Source organism: Pelodiscus sinensis, chromosome 31 (assembly GCF_049634645.1).
Source record: "Pelodiscus sinensis isolate JC-2024 chromosome 31, ASM4963464v1, whole genome shotgun sequence".
In the NCBI taxonomy this organism is placed as follows: domain Eukaryota; kingdom Metazoa; phylum Chordata; order Testudines; family Trionychidae; genus Pelodiscus; species Pelodiscus sinensis.
In genome coordinates this window covers 10,615,017-10,631,648 of record NC_134741.1, presented here as the reverse complement: position 1 = coordinate 10,631,648, position 16,632 = coordinate 10,615,017, and the positions used below count along the sequence as shown (strand labels likewise).

General features: G+C 52.5%; 4 non-coding genes across 4 annotated transcripts; 2 read left to right on the top strand and 2 right to left on the bottom strand.

The window, feature by feature from the left end:
• The first annotated feature begins 382 nt into the window (after positions 1-382).
• On the top strand, positions 383-456 carry TRNAI-AAU (transfer RNA isoleucine (anticodon AAU)). Its single transcript has one exon. It is a non-coding gene; the product is annotated as a tRNA-Ile (tRNA).
• A 2,400-nt stretch (positions 457-2,856) lies between these two features.
• TRNAI-UAU (transfer RNA isoleucine (anticodon UAU)) lies at positions 2,857-2,950 on the bottom strand. Its single transcript has 2 exons — positions 2,913-2,950; positions 2,857-2,892 (listed from the first exon to the last, which is right to left on the bottom strand). It is a non-coding gene; the product is annotated as a tRNA-Ile (tRNA).
• Positions 2,951-9,809: 6,859 nt separating this feature from the next.
• On the bottom strand, positions 9,810-9,887 carry TRNAK-CUU (transfer RNA lysine (anticodon CUU)). Its single transcript has one exon. It is a non-coding gene; the product is annotated as a tRNA-Lys (tRNA).
• A 2,150-nt stretch (positions 9,888-12,037) lies between these two features.
• On the top strand, positions 12,038-12,110 carry TRNAV-AAC (transfer RNA valine (anticodon AAC)). The gene has a single exon. It is a non-coding gene; the product is annotated as a tRNA-Val (tRNA).
• Positions 12,111-16,632: the final 4,522 nt, after the last annotated feature.

Below are 16,632 nucleotides of genomic sequence, written 5' to 3'. Positions count from 1 at the left end.
ACCCATGTAACTAAGTTTATCTCTGCATATTGAGATAAAAGTAGCTTTAAGCATTAAGCCAATCGTAACGCTGTTACTAGTTTATGTGATGTCTATTCTATTTTCTGTGCAACCATGAATGTATATAAGGTTTCCAGGGACATTTGATTTTGGAAGTCTTCCTTTTGAAACTTCCCACAGCTGTGTCTTAATAAAAGTGTTTCTCTCCTTCCAACCCTGAGTCTGGATTTCCCTGACACCTCAAACCAGCTGGACTAGCCAGCCCACATCACAGTGAGTCGCTAGTGGCCCCGTCAGAGAAGAGCCATTGGCAGCTGCAGTCATCCCTGCAACTGCTGGAGGCACCTTTCTGAAAGGGCCATTTGTGAACTGTACTCTGGTAAGCTGGCTAGCTCAGTTGGTTAGAGCGTGGTGCTAATAACACCAAGGTCATGAGTTCAAGCCCCATGCTGGCCACAGAGATGTTTGCTGTGGTGACTGTTCCTACCCACCTTCTAGCTACCTGCTATGGTCAGGGAAGCAGAAACAAGGAAAAGGCTGAGACCTTTGCAGGAAGCAGAGAGCTGATAGGAGGAGGCTCCATCCTGCACAGCCCCACTGACTAAAAGGGCTTGGCCTGGCTGGTTTTCCCCCAATAGCAGGGAAAACTCTTCTCTTCCCTCCATTGTCCCCTGTCCCCCATGGGGTGACCTGATGCCCAAATTCCTGCAGTGGCTGGCCCAAGGCTCCCTGCAGGGGGCAGGTTCCTCCAGCCCAAGCCACAGAGGGAGGAGGGAGGCTCCATATATCCAGGAGGCCTGGAGCAGGTGCCTGGCCCACAGAGCTGCTGCCAACTGCATGGTCCCTCTGCTTCTTTCTGGCTAAGCTTAAAAAAATTTCTGTGAAGCAGGGAGATTCTAGAACCTTCCTTGGCAAGTGAGTCTGAATCCTGGACCTTGACCTCAGTGGGACCTGATGGTGAGATGGTGAGATGTTGGGTTGCTGCAAACCCTTGGTAATGCCAGTGTTTGGCTTCCCTGGCTGTGTCTATGCTGCACATTGCTGAGCAATAAGATATGCAAATGAAGTGTGAGGATGAATATTGCTACACCTCATTTGCATACCTAATGAGCCATCATTTTTGCAGCACAGGCTTTTGTGCAAGAAGGAGCTGTCTACACTGCTCCTTCTTGCACAAAAAACCCCTCTTGTGCAGAGCCATTCCACTGCTTATTGTCAGGAACCCTCATGCCACTTGGCAGGAAAATCTAGTTCTGACCAGTCTCTGAGCGGACGGTGCCTGAGGGGATCCAACATGGATCCCTAGGTCACAGGTCACAGGCACCATTTAGTGGCCCCAGTTACTGCCCTTAACACGACGGCTACGGCTACACTGCAGCCTTCTTGTGTAAGAACTGTTTTGCGCAAGAGTTCTTGTGCAAAAGGTCTTCCACAAGAGCACGTCCACACTGCCAAGTGCTTTGCACAAGAGATGTGCATGGCAGTGTGGTTGCTCTCTTGTGCAAGAACACTCTGATGGGCAATTTAGCTATATGGGTTTCTTGCATAAGAAATTCATGTTGCCTGTCTACACTGCCCTCTAGTGGAAGAGCTCTTGTGCAAGAGGACTTATTCCTTGGGCGGAGAGGAATAACTCTTCTGCAAGAAGCACTGTTTTCCAAAGCTGTAGTGCAAATTTACTTATGCAAGAACACTTGTTCTGTGCTCTGCACGTTTTTGTGCAAGAAGATTGCGCAAAAACTCTGCTGTGTAGATGTAGCCTACAGGTTTGTAATGATTCAAAGAGTTCACATACAATGGAAATGAAAATGTCTCTGTTACATAGACACTTTTGCAGGGGGTACTTGGATTTGAACCAAGGGATCTGTAGTCAAACGCTCTGCCACTGAGCTACACCCCATGTGCGATAAGTGTTTGCAGCCAGTATTGAGAAATGGGTAGATAACAAGAGGCTTTTGTAGAACATACATCTCATCCCAGATTGTGACTGGTCCTAACAAGGAGTTTGTCCAGAAAGCAGAAGAGCTGGGGCAGGACAGAGGTTCTGTCCAGACAGAAAAGTTATTGTAGAGCAGTGGCTGTTATTCCAAAATAACAATGTGAGCATCTGCACAGCAATTCCGTTATTGTGAAATAACTCTGAAATAACGGACAGCATATTCCAACTTCTGTAAACCTCATTGTACAAAGAGTAACACCTATTCTAAAATAGCTATTTCAAAATGAGGCCTGTGTAGATGCTCCATTTCTGCTATTTTGAAATAGCCCCTTCCCAGGGCCATTCAAAGTTATTCAACTTGGGTCTCTAAATCAAGGTAGCACCTCTACATTAGGGAAGCCTCCTTGGACTCATTTTGAGGTTTCCCTGCAGTGTAGACATGCTATTTTGGAATAACTATTCCAGAAGAGCTTATTCCAAAATAAATGTGCCGTGTAGATGTAGCCAGAGAGTCCTGAGAGATGAAGCAGTTGGAGGGAAGCCAGGAGAGTAGAGGCCAATCTGAGAGCTGAGTGTCCACGCCACCCCAATGTCTAGGTCCCATGGTGTAAAGAGCAGCACTCATAACTCTGAGTCTTGCCATCTGAGTTCAAGTCTCAGTCTTGCCATCTGAGTTCAAGTCTCAGTAAACCTGCAGGCCTTGGGTGGTTGCTGGGAGGTCCACATGCTCCAGGCTTTTTGGCTTCCTTGTCCTGAGGTTCACTAAGGGCCTCCAATTCCCGCCACCCATCATTCACTCTGAGGAGGCCATAATATGTGAAGGGGAATTTTCACTGATCCTGTCTCCTCTGAGCTGGAATCCCAGCTCCCCCCAGCATTCACTGGAAGGGGCCAGCCCAGCAGGGATTAAGATACACTGCTCCAGGTGAGGTTTGAACTCACAACCTCAGCATGTCTCCTACAAGTACTGCCTTATAAGTACTATGCGCTGACCCATTGCGCCACTGGAGCAGGTCTACCAAGTGCTTCTTCAAAGTCCTTAGATTGAAAAAGTCAAGACGCACAAAGTGGACTTGAACAAGTGGGGAATGAAGATCAATTCTGAAGGATTTGCACAAACCAACACCTCACCAGAAGGTCTCACTGAGATTTGAACTCAGCTTGCAGGAGTCAAAGTTCTGCTTGTGCCTGAGGCTCTCAGCTAGTTGACACGCTATTCTCCTTGCTTGCTCCAATTGACGGCTTCACCTCTCTGGACCCTGCCCCTTCTGCATGTGGCCTCATGGGAACGACCTGGCTCCCTCTCCGGCAGAGGAAGGAGAAACGTTGCCTTGTGTTACACACGTTGGCACCGCACAGACACCAGTCCTGTATCCCCTGCCCTGAGCTCTATGGGACAGGGAGAAGCTCCAGGAGATGGTTCCCCTGGATCAGGAGTGGACCGAGGCCGGCTGCAGCAGCTGGCGCCCTAGTTGGGGAGCTGGCTGCGACACCCCTGCCTGCACGGTCATCAATGACCTTGACATCATCATGGGTGCCCGGGCCAGCGGTGCCCTAGGCATCTGCCTAGCTTGCCCAGGCTCACGGGCCACCCCTGCCTGGGATCATGTCTCACATGGATCTGAAGGTTGTGGGGACCCAGACCCACCCTGCAGCCAGGAATGCCAGTTCCTAGAAGCTCCCCCCGAGAAAGGACTCGACTGAGGGGTCAGGAAGAAGCTGGGGAGAGATGAGGCCAGAGGTTTCTGGGTGGGAGAGAGCAGCTTCTCGGCTCTTGGGCTAAGTTCGAGAACGGCAAACAGTGAAGTGGCTACTGGATGCTCTGCCTGGCCATTCCTCCCCAGCTGGACATGGTTCCTGTTCTTCTGCATGGCACAGCCCATGGAGACCAGGGACTTGCCAATGGGCATCCAGATCACACCCTCACTGAACTGATGGGAATAGAAACCAGACACACAGGTTTGGACTGGTTTCAGCTGAGTGGTGGGTTTGTCTGGTTTATGGGCATTGGCACATCAAAGCACTATGGGTCTGTACTCATTTTAAGAATCCCTGTACAACAGAATCCAAACTGTGCCACCCCTGGAGATGCAATTGTTCCATTTAAGATAATCAGTTTTTAAAGGGGGCATTTGGAGTTGAAGCAAGGACCACTGGAGCTGCAGTGAAACACTCTACCACTGAGCTACACACCTATAGCGATCATGCCTTTGTGTCCAGTGGTGGGAAATTAGCACCTGGCTGCACTGTCTGCAGGAGCAGGTGGTGTATCACACACATGGCGGGGGGGAGGGCACAGGGGATATCTGGTGGAGATCTCTGGCAGAGGGGGCACTGGGCACGGTGGTTGCTGGGTATCAGCTCTGCGGGGCAGGGGCCAGTGTGGTGGACTCACTAGCAGTGCAGGGATGGGGCAGGGATGCAGGTGGAAGGAGAGTGCATGGGTGGTGTGACAGACTGGGCCGTGTCTGGGCACAGCTGAGGGCGTCCGCTCAGGGCGAATTGCTCAACTTTGGGGCTCCTTACATCCCCCAGACTGGTGACCTCTCCAAACAGGCCACAAACCAGTCCCACAGAGCGCTTCAGCACCCTGCCTGAAGCCTCCCGAGCAAAACCCCTCCGACACCCCAGCAATATCCGTGCCTCAGATGGCCCCGGGCCTATACACAGGTGGGGGAGTCCTAGCACCCAATCCCACCTACCCTGAACAAGTTCTGTCCGGTTCCAAGAAACCAGCCACAGATCCTTGGTCAATTTACCCTCTGGACCTTACCCACAAATCACGCTGGGCCAATCCTTTAGAATCTATATCTAAAGGTTTATTATTACAATAAAGAAAAGCATGAGAGTAAGGTTGTTAAAGGATAGTACATTACATGCACCGAATCTCCCAGTCCTCGATGCAGGCTCTAGCAGAGATGTTACAGCTGCTGGTTTAAAAGTTCTTGTTGCACATCCTATCATCAGGATGGGTTCACAGGTTTTCCGGGCTCTTCGATCCCTGCAATGCTGCCTCTGGGATGAAGTGCTGAGCTGAGAACAAAATGGCATCGACCACATGGCCTCTTTATACCTCCTTCCTGGCCTCTTCTTGTATGCAGCAGGTCACCTGGTCAGAGGCCAATCTCTGTGTTTCCTGCTAGCTGCTCTCAGGTGACAGCCCCAATTCTTTGGGTGTGTCCTCGGCCCATCAAGTGCCATTGTCCAACAGGGCCTGGCTAATCAGCCTGTCCATAGCAATGCTTAACCACATTCAGGGAAATATTCAGCTTCCACACAGATTACAGATTCCTACCTACACACACAGACATTATACACTCACATAAATAGCATACATAAGATCAGCAAACAATGAGCTCCCATTCAATACCCCACATGGCTCCCTTTTATACCACTTTATCATCCTGTCCTGGCTTTTCTTGAATTCCTGGTTGTACATGTGCTACTCTGGTCCTGATCCTGATGTCTTTATGCTGTTCTCTCACTTGCTTTTGGTTTTTTTATCCATGTGCTTCTCACACTGGACTTAGCCAGCCTCTTGGATCTGCTTCAGGCCTTGTCCCTCATCTGTTCCCTAGTGGCCTTGGGGGAGACTGATACTAGCTGCAGCCAGGTGTTAATTATCCCTTGGATTAGTGTCGTTCTCCCATAACTTGTAGCTAAGATATTTGTTAGTAACTGGCAGACGCCGCGGGGGCTCACCCCCAAACAAGCGCCCACAAACTCAATATTGGTGCACAAGACAAAACTCACCCTGCTCCTGGAACAGGAACACTGATGAGCAGTGAAGCCCCTCCTTGGCAGCACCGAGCAGTGAGAGCTGAGTGTAGGAGGGAGGCAGGACCAGGGGGAGAAGGCTCCATGACTGTGTCAGAGGGAGGCTCTGCCCTGGCCAGTGGGGAATTGTTGCCTCTCTGAGGGTCCCAGGCCTGGTGGGTCATTTCCCCAGGTTACTGAGTGGGGGCTGGAGCCAGGTCTGTGTTGTCTCCTTCAGCAATCAAAGTGAACCAATGGATCTTGTACCGACCTGACACTGCGCTGGGCTAGTGCTGTGTGTGCCACAGAGCTTCCTGCAGGGCTGCCAACATGGGAGAGGAAAGGGGCAGTTAGAGTCACCCAGCTCTGCCCCTTCTGAAAATGGCAAGTGCTGTCTTAGCCGTTAGGGAGAGGGAGGAAGGATCCTGAAGTAATCTCTTGGGTCACAGTTGCTGTAACATGTGATAGTGAGAAAAATGGCTAGGCAGTTGTTATGTGAAAATTGAGGCCACCTTCCCGGGAATCGAACCCAGGCCACAGCAGTGAGAGTGCTGGATCCTAACCACTAGACCACCAGGGACACATGAAGTAGGCTTCTTTGCTCACCTACACTAGTCTTTTGCCAGCCATTTTCTGTCCACTTCAGGATGGGGGGACCATTGTCCCTTGTCCAGAAGGACAAGAACAGCCAAACAGAACATCAAAGCAGCCAGACTGGGCCATGCCAGTTGCCCAACTAGCCCAGGATCCTGTCTCAGGACAGCAGCCAATTTCAATCCTCAGGACAGACAGTTATTAAGTGATCCTTCCCATCTCCCATTCCCAGCTTCTGGAATACACTAGCTAGGGACACCTGCCCTGTCCATCCTGGTTAAATGCCATTGATTGACTTTTCCTGCATTAAATTATCCAGTTTTGTTTTGGGGCTTCTTGTAGATTTCACTTTTGCAACATCCTCTGGCAAGGAGTTCCACTCGGTGCAAAAATGCTTCCTTTGGGTCTATTTTTAACTTGATTACTTATCAGTTTCATTCTGTCACCCTGGTTCTTTAGTAGGAGAAAAAATAATTTCTGCACCCGTCATCATCACATAAACCCCTGTCCCATCGCCCCTTGCTTGTCCCTTTCCCAAGCTGAGAAGAAGAAGTTCCATGAACTCCTGGGAGCTGCTTTCAAAAGAAGAGGCATTTCCTGCGGAGAAGATGCCAAGCCCAATCCCCTACACAGAGCCCCAGGAAATACCAATGGACATTGTATACAATGGGGTTGTAATAGGACAGTACCTGTAAGAAATTAAAATGTGGAGTGTGGGAGGCTCAGGGCAGGGATTTGGGGATTGTGTGAGAGTGGGGGGGGGGGGGGGGCTCAGGGCAGGGGTGAGGATGTGGAAGGGTAGAGAAGTCAGGGCACATGCAGCCTTTGTTACTCACCCGGGTCGGCTGGCACTCTGCTCCTCGTTTCCCTTCTGCTACTTCATCTCTTAGGGTGCCTCCACCTGCCCCGTGCTGAGATCCAGGCCCAAGCAGGAAAGAGGCGGGTGGGCCCTCTTGGCATCAGGGTCTCACCCCCCATCTTCTTCCCGCTGTCGGCTGCCACAGCCCCTTTCAGCCACTAGGTCAGCCCAGGAAGGGGGGCAGGAAATGGGGCTAAGTAGCGAGTCAGGCTGTGAGGGGCAGGCAAAGCTCATCTTGCCCTGCAGGGCCACCAGCAACAGCATCTCTCTTGTGCGCTGCTGTGGAGTAAAGCATCCCTGATGCAGAACCAGTGCCATCAATGTACTCACTGTAGCTGCTGAAGTAGTTTAGGGAGGAGTGCATTAGTGAGAAGAGTTAAGAGTCTCTGGCTCAATCCCAGTCCTTGGTGGAAATCTTTGCTCCTGTAGCTGAGCCCTTGTGTGGGTCTATCTATACTAGTAGTGCCTGTGGGTGCCATGGCACCTGCTGGGCCATTTATGTGTGCCTGCTGAGTGACTGAGACTGGCCCTGCCCCCAGGTGTATAGAGCAAGTGCTGAGCTGGCCCTGGACACATGGTGTATAGGTGTGGTGCTGGCCCTGGGTGCATGGCAAAGGGGTGGTGCCAGCGCTGGGGGTGTGGTGCATGGGTGGCACTGGTACTGGGCACATGGGCTGTGTCTACACTGGCCACTTATTCCGGAAAATCAGCCACTTTTCCAGAATAACTTGCCAGCTGTCTACAGTGGCCCCTTGAATTTCTGGAAAAGCACTGACGATCTACTGTAAAATCATCAGTGCTTTTCCAGAAAAACTATGCTGCTCCCGTTCAGGTAAAAGTCCTTTTCCGGAAAATTGTTCTGGAAAAGGGCCATTGTAGACAGCCCAGATTTCTTTTCCGCAAAAAAACCCCGATTGCGAAAATGACTATCGGGGCTTTTTTGCGGAAAAGCACGTCTACATTGGCCACGGACGCTTTTCCAGAAAAGCATCCTGCCAATGTAGAGGCCCTTTTAGACACTGGGTCTGTGCAGGCTGGAGCCTCCTACCAGATCGCTGCCCTGCTTCCTGCAAAGCTCACATTTTTGCTTGTTTCTGCTTCCCTGTCCATAGCAGGCAGCTAAAGGAAGGGAAGTCACCAAACCAAACACCACTGTGACCAGCATGGGGCTTGAACCCATGACCTTGGCCTTATTAGCACCACACTCTAACCAACTGAGCTAGTCAGCCTCAGGTGGATGCATAGATGTTTCTGCAGCTGCCAAGGGCTCTTCTCCGATGGGGCCACTAGCGACTCACTGTCATGTGGGCTGGCTAGTCCAGATGCTTTGAGGTTTGGTCAAGGTGGCTGGTGGCCGGCATGGCGCACTGAGACCCAGGGTAAAAAGGCAGCCAGAATCTCTTGCTGCCAGCACCTTGCCTCCCAGCTTCTTCCCTATCGCTTCTTCCCTGTCAGCAGCAGCCACAGCCACAACCCCTTTCGGCCACTGGGTCAGCCCGGGAAGGGAGGCAGGAAAGGGGCCTCAGATTGCAGGATTCAGAGTCCTGAGCACTGCCTTTGTCACCCTGGGACCTCACTCAACTGGGACCTCACTCAACCACCCACCCCTCACTCAACTGGGCCGAACTCGTGCCCCAGTTCATGCCCACGGGGACCTGTTTTACTTGTTTTCCTTCCGACTTCTTCTCCTGGGCTGCAAGGAGCATCCCTGGGATTCCCTGGGACAGGCACAGGACTCTGCCTCCCCACAGTCGGCCCCACCCCAAAGGCTTTGGCAGAACAGAGGGGAGGGGCTCTGCTCACCCCACTGAATCCCACAGAGGTGCTGAGCTCACACCCTGCCCCCCTCAGCTTGGCTTCCCTCCTCTGCCCCATTCCTGCTTCATTTCCTCCTTGGGCCAGTCACACAAGGGAGGCAGGAGGAGGAGCCAGCCCCATACGCCAGCCTCCAAGGGCAGGGGAGGCCAAGCCTCAAGCCTCCAGCCTAACCCATCTGGTTTCCCCAGGCTGGCACCAAGGGGTGTTCTCAGCTGATGTCACTCCCCTCTGTCACATGGGATTTGGCTCATCCCAGGCAGCAGGAGCTGCACTTACCTGGCCACCAAGGGGAGCTGCAATAAGAGAAGATGCTGTGTTTCTGCCTGGCTTTAAACTAGAGACCTTTTGCATGTTACACAACCATGATAACCACTACACCACAGAAATACACATGGTGGGGCAGGTGGGGCGGGGGGTCGAACTTGTCTGACTGTTCTGTTCCTGGCTCTTTCCAACACCCTGCTCTGCAGGGGAGGGGAATGCACCTTGTGAACACTCCACCTCTTGTTCTCAGGGAAGCCACTAACCCGAGCTGCCAGCTCCTCATTTCCTCATCAGCCCCTTGAGATTTGTAGCTCAAAGCTGGAGCTGCTGTGGAAGGAGGTGAAGCTACAGAAGCTGACAGGGGACAATCAGCGGGCAGAGGGTTATTTTTTCTCCTCCCTGGGCTGATGTGGCTAGAAAATCCTCTTCCCTTCTCCTCAGAAGATGGAAACTGCAGTTGGTTGTGTCTCAGGTTTTACTGAAGCTAGAGCCCAGGACTAGACTTTTTCTTTCTAAAACCCTGGTGAAAGCTGAAAGTGAATTGCTTGCAGACTGAGAATGTGAGTTAAAGAAGGGCATCACACAGCATGGGGCTTGAACCCATGACTCTGAGATCAAGAGTCTCATGCTCTACCAACTGAGCTATCCAGCCTGTGTACAAAAAAATTCCTACTATCCCATCTCAGGGTAACAGAAGCCAAGTGTTCTCCATTCCCTGACTTGAGGCTCTTTCTTGCCCCTAATGGGGGGTTCTGGTCTGTGGAGAGGTTCGAGCTCAAACCCCACTCCCAACACACCCTCTTCTTTCCCCACAAGGAATGGCCCCATTTCTATCTCTCCAGGGACAGGAGAAGGGCTCTGGCCTGTTCTCTGCACAATGCTCAGCCTGTTTCATTTTCTGCAGGAATGAGTGGGATCCATGCGCCCTGTTCCCCAGTGACAAGTGTGTGTCCTCTCTCCTCTTTCCACAGACACAGCAGGCCAGGGGGCTATGAGCCTCCAGTGGCCCCTTCCTACTTGGCCTCCCACAAAGCTGGGGTGTAAAGCTGCTAGACCCCAGCCCTCCTGGGCCAGGCCATGGCAGAGGTAGCAGAATTCACTCCCGTCTTCTCCTGCCTGTGCCCTGGTGCTGAGGGGCCGGCCCCTTTCCTGCTTCCCTAACTCTTATTCCCACAATGCACTTTGTGCAGGGGCTGTTGATCTTTGTGCCAAGGTGCGTAGCTGGGAGCCAGGACCCAGGACTCTTCCCCCAATCCTCCCTCACACTGTCTGGCTGCCTCCAGCATAGGCTGAGCTCAGGGGCCAGGTGAGTGACCTGCCCTGCAGCTGTGATGGCATCAGGCCCTTCCCACCCACCTGCTCAGTCTGGAGATGGAGCTTCAGGGGGCCTCAGACACCCAGCAAGAGGAACAAAACTCTCTTTGTTGAACGTCAGTGCATGGAAGCCCAAGCACCTGGAGCTTGTAAGAACCAGCTGAGCCTCAGCAGGTCCCACTGAGATTTTAACTCAGATTGCAGGATTCAGAGTCCTGAGTGCTGCCCCTTACACCATGGGACCTGTGGTGGGAAAGTGGAGTGGGCACCTCTGACTCTCAGCTCTCAGGCTGGTCTCTGCTCTCCTGGCTCCCTCCAGCTGCTTCATCTCCCAGGACTCCCTGTCCTGCCCCAGCTCTGCTGCTTTCAGGGCAAATCCCTTGTTAGGACCAGTCACACTCTGGGGGTCAGTGAGGGTCCCTCCCACCTGAGATGTGTGTTACACAAAAGCCTCGTTCCCTGCTCCATTCCCAACACTGGATGCAAACACATGGTTTCTCTGAGGGGTGTAACAAGTGCCCCCTTAAAAAGCTCATCGATTGAAATGAAACATTTACATCTCCAGGCGTGTCACACTTTGGATTTCTATTGAACAGGGATTCTTCAAATGACCACAAACCCCTCACGTGCTCTAGTGCCAATGCACATAAACCAGACAAACCCTCCCTCAGCTGGAACCAATTCAAACCGGCTCTGTGTGTGTCTGGTTTCTGTTTCCATCCATTCAACAAGGGTGTGATCTGATCTGGATGCCCATTGGCTCGTCCTTACTCTCCTTTGGCCGTGTCCTGCAGAAGAACAAGGACCACGTCCAGCTGGGGATTAATGGCCACAATTGATCTTACAGCGTTTGATTTAGCAAGTCCAACTAAGACTCACTAAATCAAACCAGAGGCCACCCCCACCAGCGTCCAGCACTTCTGCTCTTTGCCCCCTTCGGCTTCCTGCTGTGGGGACATGGCTAACTCCAGCTACGTAGCGAGGGATGTCAGGAATAGCAGACACGTTGGCCAGGCACCACTGGGGGCTGCCTCCCTCACCTCCCCCATACCCAGCAACTGCTTGGCCAGCTTAGCCTTGGGGCCGCTCTCTGGGACTTCTCTCCCAGCTCCTCCACCTGTTGCCATTGCCCATCCCAAGGGAGGGGGGATGAGAGTCACTTTCCATGGTTGCAGGAGCTGCAGAGGTTGCACTTGCAGGGTCTCTGGGCACTGACACCCCCAGGGAATCACAAGGGTACTTGGTGCTGGCTCGCCTGTCCCAGCAATTTCAGTCAGAGCCCTGCCTGCCAGTGCCAGGCACTGCAACCTCTCAGGGTTTAGGTTGGAGTCCCCAGGTTGTGGCCCGGCCTCCTTCAGTTTGGTCCCTTCCTGAGGCCACAAAACTGACAACAGAGAATTCCTTTGCCCTGCAGCAATCTCTGTTGGCCAAAGGCTTAGCAACTGAATATTTGCCCAAGTTTAAGTGCAGCAGCAGAAACCTCTGCTAAGTGTGTTTCTGTGGTGTAGGGGTTATCACATTTGCCTAACATGCAAAGGGTCCCTGGTTTGAAGCCAGCCAGAAACACAGGGTCTTCTCTTATTGAGGTTCCTCTGGGTGCCCACAAGGCAGTTCCAGGGCCTGCCCCCTGGTGCAGGGCTGGGTGGCCTGTGTGCTGGCTTTCAGGAGCATGTGGGAGACAGGTTAGGCTGAGATGGGAAGAGGCAGGGTTGGGGCTGAGACTTCTCAGTGGTGCCTTGCCTGGGACCAGCTATTGCAGTCAGAGCCCTGCAGTGCCAGTCACAGCAGCCTCTGCACCTGCTCCAGGCTTGTGGTTTCCTTCTTCCCAACACTCCTCCCCAATCAGCCTTTTCCTGAACCAGCAGTTCCATGGGTGGCCAGGGGAGGCCTCTCCTGTGTCCCGGGAGGACCTAGGAAAATGTGAGCTGCCACCACACATGAAGCCCTCGCCGTGCACGTGAGGCTGGGATACTGTGTGCAGGCAGCCTGCATGTGCAGGATATGATGTAGTGCGCTGTGAGTGGAATGGCCCCATTCCTGCCTCCCTTCCCGCGCCGATCCAGTGGCCGGAAGGGGCTGCGGCTGCTGCTGACAGGGAAGAAGCTGGGAGGTAAGGTGCTGGCAGCAAGAGATTCCTGCTGCCTCTTTGCCCTGGGTCTCAGTGCGCCATGTCGACCACCAGCCACCTTAACCAAACCTCAAACCAGCTGGACTAGCCAGCCCACGTCACAGTGAGTCACTAGTGGACCTATCAGAGAAGAGCCCTTGGCAGCTGCAGAGATGGCTCTGCAGCTGGCTGAGGCACCTTTCTTGAAAGGGCCACTTGTAACCTGTGAGCTATAGGTCTGTAGGCCAGCTAGCTCAATTGGTTAGAGCATAGTGCTAATAATGCCAAAGTCATGGGTTCAAGACCCATGCAGGTCACAGGGCTCTTTTGTTTGTGGACTTACCCTGATTTTGCCTCCTGGTATAGACAGGGAAGACCAAGGAAAGGGGGGTTCAGGGCCTATGAGCTCCCCCGTTGAGGAATAAGGCATTCTGCTCTTAGGATACGTGTTAGCACAGGTCATGCCATGTTGTATCTCTGAGAAGCAATAAAACTTTCTACTCTACTGGCTGGCTGAGTGTCACATTTGGCTGTGGATGGGGGTGCAAGGTTGGAGGCTCCCCGACATGCCATCTGGAACTTTCTGATCCAAAACATTTGTGATCTGGCAGAACCAAGGATCTTCCAGGAGGAGAGTGTCTTGGTGCTATGCCAAGGGAAGGGGGTGTGCACAGCTGGGCTGCATGGTGCAGGGGAAAAGCTGGGAAGCGCAGCACGGGGTGCTTGGGAGCTGGTGCATGGCTCAGTTGGGCTGCGGGGGGAAGCAGCTCCAGAGCTGGCACATGGTCAGCTGGACGGCTGGAGGTGGGAGCCCAGGGGGCGGAGGGAGGAGCTGGAAGCAGAAGGGCTGGAAATTACCTCCCCTGGGCCAGAAAAATCCCTCAGCTGGAACCAGACAGGTCCCAAGGGTGCCAGAGCAAGGAGGCCCAACCTGTACCTAGGTGTCCTGTGCTACTGGTCACACGGGGGTCGGTGCACACTGCATCATTCTGCACATGGACAAACAATGAGGGACCACTGGTCCTGGGGCTGCTTCAACATCTTCACTAATGAGCTGGGATGGGGATGGGTTTGTGGCTGACACTGAGCTGGGGGGGGGGGAGGTAGATACGCAGAGGGGCAGGGATTGGGCCCAGAGTGACCTGGAGAGATTAGAGGATTGGTTCACAAGAAATCTGCTGATGTTCAACAAGAACAAGTGCAGAGTCCTGCCCTTGGGACGGAAGAATCCCAAGCATTGCTACAGGCAGGGGAGCGACTGGTTAAGTAGCAGTTCTGCAGAAAAGGCCCTGGGGATTCCAGTGGATGAGAAGCTGGAGCTGAGTCAACAGGGCGCCCTTGTAGCCAAGAGGGCTAACGGCATATTAAGGTACAATAGGCGGAGCATTGCCAGGCGATCCAGAGAAGTGATTATTCCCCTTTAGTCAGCTCTGGTGAGGCCTCTCTTCCAGCTCTGTGAGGCTATGATTCTAGGAGGACAGGACAGGGGAACAGGACACCAGTGGGGCAGGGGGCAAAAAACATCATTTTGTGGACAAAAGAAATGAAGCCGGGGGTGGGGGGCGCACACTGGTTTTTGAAGAGCATCTTGGCAGCCCCGGTCTTGAGAAAGATGTTCTAATGGAGCAGGTTAGACTGACATTTAATTTGAATGTGGCTCATGTGTAAAAGCCCTTGCAAAATACAAAATACTGCTGTGTTTTGGCTGTGCAACATTTACAAGCCAACACACAGCTAAACATCAACAACCGAGTATATGTCTACACTGCAATGCTATTTTGAAATGACTAGCGCAATTCCAAAATCACTTTGTTCGCGTCTACGCAGCAGGCCATTATTTCAAAATAGTGTTGAAATCCTGTCAAGCTGGAGGATTTCTTACCCCGACTCCTGTAACCCTCATTGTATGTGGAGGAAGGGAAGTCAGAGGAAGAGGGCTCTATATCGAAGTAAGTGCAATGTAGACACTCCCTATTTTGATACAAGCTATTTCGAAAGAGGCTATGCAATTGATGTAGCTCAAATTGCATCGTGATTTTGAGTTCAGCCCTGGAGTGTAGATGCCCCCTTTGGATAAATTGGCTACCATCCATTCAATAGGTTATCAGGAAATAAATCGGTCTATCTCACCTACGGGAAAGGGAAACTTACTAGGGGTTGACAACCAGCATGAAGGGCAACCTATTGTATGGCTGGAGGGACGATTCACAACATAAAATTATATGGAAAGGCCTCGTTTATGGTGTCACTTCTCCAAGTTTCTGTTTTACTTCTGTGCATAGCTCTGCGGGACCCTCTGTACTAATACTTACCCCGGTCTTTCAGAACACTCGGCCTACTACGAATGAGGTGACAGATCATAATGGCAATGGCCTGAATAGGAGCCTGCTATTCTCCACGACACCCCAGTAAAAGGACCAGACTTCCATGCCACAGCGGGAAAGGACTGTTCTATAGTTGGGTATAAGGCAGTGTCCTATGCACGGTTCCCTGTAAGCCCGTTCTCTGCCCGCCAGAACACCTACTATGCACCCTCCTGCCTCCCTGTGGCACAGCCCCACCTCCCCGTGGTGATGCATGGAGGCTTGGCTCCTGTGGGGCTGGGCCTAGGCAGCAAGGGGCAGGGTTAGGGCCGGGGCTTGTTTTCTCCAGCCCTACTTTCACCCACGGTGCCTGCTACTGGGAAGGCAGCTGGCCAGCCCCCACTGAAGAAAGTAGCTGAGAGAGGGAGGAAAGGAGGAAGCCAGAGCCCCCTCCCAGCAGGCTGGCCCTGCACATCCAAGGCCCCAGTCCCACCCTACTGCGCCCTGAAAACCACTTAACCTGTCTCCGTTTGGGGACGACTGGCCATGGCAGTCAGCTGAATGAAGACAGGCTGGGTTGCTGAGAGCGTCCAGTGGCCAGCACTCGAACACAGCACCCTGGTATGATGAGCACCACACTCAAGCTCGCCAGCCCACAGCAAACAGCCCCACCTGTAGCCTTCTCAGAAAGGAGCCCGGGGCAGCAGCAGGGACATTATGGGCTCTAGAAAAAGGTGGGTGGGGCAGGAAAACTGCTCAGAGGTAGAAGAATTAGCTCAAGTGATGGAGGGCTTGTTTAGCCTGCAGAAGGCAGGGGATTGATACCCATGTTCTCCAGTGATGGAGATTCCCCATTTTTCTTTCCCCAGGGGGCTAAGAGCTTCCAGTGGCCCCTCCCTGGGTGTACTTGCTGTTCCCAAAAGCCAGCCACGCTGGGGCAGAAAGCTACTGGGTCCCAGCTCTCCTTTCCCTTCAAGATTTGTATTTAAAAAACAAGGTGAATCTGAGTAACTTTCTCCTAGATTGCCCACCTTGGGCTGGACCAAGATTCATGCAAGTGGTTTGTTTTTTGTGGCTCTGCACCTCCTGCACCCCTAGAGACTCTGGGACAAAAAAGCACATGGGAAGAACCCAATTCTTTCTTTCTTCTCCCCTCTCTTCTTTCTTTGTCTTTCCTTCTTTTTCTCCCCTCTCTCTTCTTTCTTAACACATTCAGAATTAAAACCAGATTCACATTTCATGTGTCTAGCTTCACATTCAAGAATGATACAGACACACACAGAGGACAAACTGATTCCGCAGGTCATAAGTGTCAGATCGATCTGTTACGGGAGGCACCAAGTCTGAAGCATCTTTGGGTTATGCACGTTCATATTCAGAAGCCACTTTTCATAAACCCTGGGGAGGCCATGAGAGGGGGTTTCTCCTAACTGTTGCTGTGGTGTGATGCACCACACAACTCACCACCATGCTAAGGCAGACCTGGGCAGAATACGGCCCACAGACCAGATCCAGCCTGCGGAGGCAGCGGGGAGCCCCAGGCAGACTCCCCAGCTTGCCCCTTGCCATGCAGGGCTCTGTTTCTGTCTTAAAACTGGAGGGGGGGGGAGTTTTAGGAGCTGTCCTGCCCCCAGCACATTCCCATTGTCCAGATTCTACATTTGTTGTGTATTTATAA